Source organism: Arachis ipaensis, chromosome B06 (assembly GCF_000816755.2).
Source record: "Arachis ipaensis cultivar K30076 chromosome B06, Araip1.1, whole genome shotgun sequence".
Lineage (NCBI taxonomy): Eukaryota > Viridiplantae > Streptophyta > Magnoliopsida > Fabales > Fabaceae > Arachis > Arachis ipaensis.
In genome coordinates this window covers 87379239-87383991 of record NC_029790.2, presented here as the reverse complement: position 1 = coordinate 87383991, position 4753 = coordinate 87379239, and the positions used below count along the sequence as shown (strand labels likewise).

The following is a 4753-nucleotide window of genomic DNA, read 5'->3' as shown; positions in this document are numbered from 1 at the left end:
AAAAAATATTGTTAAAATTTTAATTACTATCTCTAGAAATTTCAATCCTTTGTATTGTCACTTTTTAGAGGTATCGAAGGAATTGGAATTTTGCATCACTTATTTCCAATTTCTAGCCACCAAATACAATACTAAATTCTAGTCCCTCAGACTTAATTTCAAATTTTGAAAACAAATAAATACTACTTTAGTAAGATTTTTTATGTGCACATAATAATTTTAACCACAAATCATTTTCAAAAGATCACATGTATCTTCAATTATTCAAGTAAATCTGAGCCAAAATCATGTCTTTAACCAACAACAAATATATATATCCTTGTAAGTAGCAAGAGAACTTAAGACAAGTGGAGTACTCTAGAAGTTTAGATAGACAAAACCCCACCACGAGGAATGCCAAAAAATTGGCATATTAGTTCATCAACAACAAAAACCTCTAAACATACCGAATGAAACAAAACAAATACATGACTCAACTACATAACAAAAACATGTAACAGCTAATCCCCTCCATGATCTACACAACTAACAACAAATATTTACAATAAGAAAATCATATAAAATGTTCAGAGCTTGCTAAGCATGGTCCCTCACTTCCTGTGGGGTTTCATCATTTGCCCCCGACAACTAATTCTCTTTCTTCACTGCTTTATTTGCTAGAACACGTAATGTTTCTTTTAATGGCATCCTAGTGCGGTGGTTAGGCATTTTGCCCCTTGTTTATCCCAAAAGACAGAACTGAACCAAGTTTTGAGCACAGACAGAAACATCAAAGTATTATTAAATCATAACAATACATAACGGGAGAAAAGATTATAATTCTGTAAAAAATAAAATAAAAAAGAGAAGAAATTCAACTAAGAAGGATACATGTATATATATATATATATATAGACATAATTTCAATTTGGCAAGATCAGTGCCATCCCATTAAAAAATCATAGTGGTATGCACAGTGCGCTACACTAACAAATCAGCTGAGAAAAGAAATGAACTCCAAAGTAATGGCCAAATGACCTTAAGATCCACACTTCCATGTTAGTCTCAGAAGTAAGCCATCTACAATGTTCAAAATACACACCATTTCAAACATTGCAATTAATGAGAAATATTACAATAAAACAGAAGTCAGCCCCTGTTCACAGGCTCAAGTGCTTCAACAGTAACCACACTGTTTCCTCTAATTACCTGCATCATCAATTTTAAAAACAAAATCTGGGTTAACTTGTACTCTATGTCCCCTAAAAAATTTTGTTACTCCTGTTTGACAAATTAAATTAATATAGGAAATGGAATGGAAGACAGAACTCACCACCATTCCTATTTCGTTATTTTCATTGCCGTTGACTTCAACATCAACAACTAAGTTTATGAACTGGTCAAAACCCCTGAGGGTACCAACAATCATCCTGTTTGCATTAGGTTTAACTGCAAGTAGATAATAATGATTAAAATAATATTACACATCCAAGTCTTTTTGACATAACAAAAATCAATTATAATTAGCATTATTTCAATTTTTATTGTTTCACTTTGTTGGACTTAAGAAAAATAAATGTATGTTAAAATTGCTCATTGCAACAGATTCTGAAGAAAATTAAGAAATTGAAAGATGAAAATAAATAAGGTCTAATTTTGGTAAACAGCTTAATTAAGTTATTTTTGAAGAAATAACTTAAACAATAAATGTTTATATTAAAAGTAGTTTATAAATAAATTATTTTGTGTTTAGTTTTTTAGTTCTAAAAGTACTTATTTTAAGAAAAAAAATGATAAAAAGTTTTTTATTATGAGAGAAGTTATTCTTTTTAATTTCTCTTTAAATACTAAAATAACTTTTTAGAAAGTTACAATTTTGTTTTGAAAATTGTACCAGACATTAATACAACACATTTTCATAAGTTAAAAGTAAAAAAAAGTTACTTAACAACCTATCCAACTGGATCCTGAATATGATTAGTAATGCTTACTTCTTCAAATCTGGTGGCTGCCCTGATCTGCTCATAGTGAAGCGTTGAGTAGAGAAGCAATAAAAACGAACAAGAAGATTTTGGAGTAACAAAATAAAAATCTAGCTGCACTCCCTAGTTATTGTTTCACCTTTATTTAGTTTAAACCCAAGCCCATAACTAAGGCCTAAGTTTGAACTCCCCAAATCACGAAATTTGTTCAAGGTTCAGACCAAAACGAAATTTGGAAATTAGTTAATGAATCGTTGAGCTTTGTTGTAAAATTACTAGTTTATGGAGGGCAATTAATCAATTTTGTTATATTTATGTATAGTTTTTGGTAACTAAGCAGAAAAGAAAGAAAAAAAAAAAAAACAAACAAACACAAAATTAAATTAATTAGTTAGGTACATATTTATTAACTTTATTAGATGTTCAAATTTACTATATGGTTGACTCCAATTCGAGTGAATGTTCGCGTCAGAAGTAGTTGCTTTAGCCATACAATCTGCAACAATATTTGCATTTCTCTAAATTAAAAGAACAGAGACTCTCCAATTCCAATTCATAACCTCCTGTATATGCTTTGCCAAATCTCATTCTAGAATATTCTTACCAAGCATTCTTTGGTTTACCAAGAAAAGAGCTTCTTTGGTTTACCAAGAAAAGAGCTTCTAAACAGTCTATTTCACAAATAACCTTACGAAATCCACTATCCCAAACTAGAAGTAAACCTCTCCAATTCGCATACAATTTAGCAAAAAGAACACTGTATACTTCAACTTTTCAAGTGCAACCTTTCAACCAACATCCATCAGAGTTACAAATGATACAACCAAAACCAGCATAGCCAAAAGGAGCAAAACAACTAGCATCACAATTCAATTTAACATGATGAACTGGAGGTGGAACCCAATGCAAATAAAGCGAATGAAGAGACAAAGATTGATGCATAGCAAAAATAGTGTAGAACTCCCTTACTGAACTACGAATCAAACTCACCACTTTACTAGCACTCCAAGAGTCATCTGTATTAAATAAGTCATGATTCCTGTTTCTCCATATCCACCAGATGGTCGAAAAGAAAAAAAACATCTCCACTCCTTATACCTTTACAGATCCAATCACGTAAATCTGAGTTATCTGAATACAGGTCTAAAAAGTTTCAAACCTCCTTGGCACTAAGGCACTCCCGAAGACAATGAAGAATGGATTCAGAACCATTCTGACACCGATGACAAGTGATAAATAAAGCTAAGTCACGACCCAAACAAAACTCTGTCGTAGGAATAGCGTTATGAAGACTGAGCCAAATCAAGAACTTGTATTCTCATAAATATGCCGTCGCCATACCCACAACCAATTATCACGCTCTTTCCAGTCAAACTTTCTTTTGGCTAGCCAACTGTATCCACTCCTAGCTGAGTAGAGTCTAGAAGATGCCACATTTCATGACCAACCCGAACTCTCTCTAGCATTTCAATCCGGATTATAAGCATTCAAACGCTGTTTGACATCTTCTGAAATGTTAGAGAAAACATCAAGGAGATTTCATTGACTATATGTACAAAAGGGACATCTTGAGCAATTAGGCCCTCAATACTCCAATTGTCAAACAAAAAAGATTGATCAAGTGACCCAACGCATCAAAAGAAGGCATCCTTAAGAGCACCAAATGCCTTTGAAAAACTCTTCCAAACATGAGAAGTGTTGCAAGGGATAGGGCCACCTAAAACTCCTTCATTCCTCAGATACTTCGACCTCAATAGAGCAACCCAAGGCTTGTCCTGACAATGAAAAAGTTGCCAAACCAATTTACCAAGTAAAGATATATTAACACATACAGGATCTCTAATACCCAGGCCAGCAAATTTCTTTGAAGTGACCACAGTCCTCCAATTAACAAGAGAAAGACCTTTGCCATCAACTTGACCCTTCCAAAGGAACTGTCTCATCATAGAAGACAATTTATCGCAAACCCAATTTGAAAAAAAAGATACCTACATATGATAGATAGGAATGGATGTTGCAACAGAATTGATCAGGCAAAGTCTCCCTGCTTTATTTAAAAGCCTTCCTTTCCAATTAGCTAATCTTCCCCTCACCTTTCAATCACCAAATAAAAAGAAGTCCTACTGGTACGGGAATGATTAATGTTAACTCCAAAATATCGTCCTAAGTCCAAAGCAAAATGTATTGAAGAAATACTAGTAAAAATATCTCTTCTACGAGTAGTCACATTTTTAGAACAAAAAGTTTTAGACTTTTTAAGATTTACTTTCCTGGCAGATGCCTTGCAAAAAATGTTAAGAGAATGCATGACCATTTGGACCTGACTCTTTGTAGCCTGACAGAAAAGTAAGAGATCATTTGCAAACATCAAATGAGAGAATTTCGGGCCACTCCTAGTGACAGAAGCTGGTTTTTACACACCTTCGACCACCTTATGAGATATATAGCAAGCCAGTCTTTCCATACAAAACACAAATAAGTAAGGAGACATTGGATTACCCTGTCTAAGCCCCATTCTAAGAGCAAAACTATCCGATATATTCACATTTCACATAATAGAAAGAGATGATGCACGGAAACAATTCATAATCAAATTAACAGTGATGATAGAAAAACCAAAAGCAATGAGAATACTCTCCAAAAATCTTCAATCCACCCTATCATAAGCTTTTTTAAGATCAATTTTAAAAGTAAGAGTACCTTTATTTATGTATAGTTTGTTTATAAAAAAATATATATGTATTTATTAAAAAATTAATTTATTTAATATATATACAAATTTAATGGTTAAA

At 32.7% G+C, this 4753-nt stretch overlaps 1 long non-coding RNA gene across 2 annotated transcripts; it reads right to left on the bottom strand.

Annotated features, from left to right (window-relative positions):
- Positions 925-2209, bottom strand: LOC107648272. 2 transcript variants are annotated; one of them, XR_001621834.2, is made up of 3 exons: positions 1971-2209; positions 1313-1428; positions 925-1188 (listed from the first exon to the last, which is right to left on the bottom strand). It is a non-coding gene; the product is annotated as an uncharacterized LOC107648272 (long non-coding RNA). The 2 variants fall into 2 exon arrangements; XR_002348919.1 differs by lacking the exon at positions 1971-2209 and having other exon boundaries at positions 1313-1496.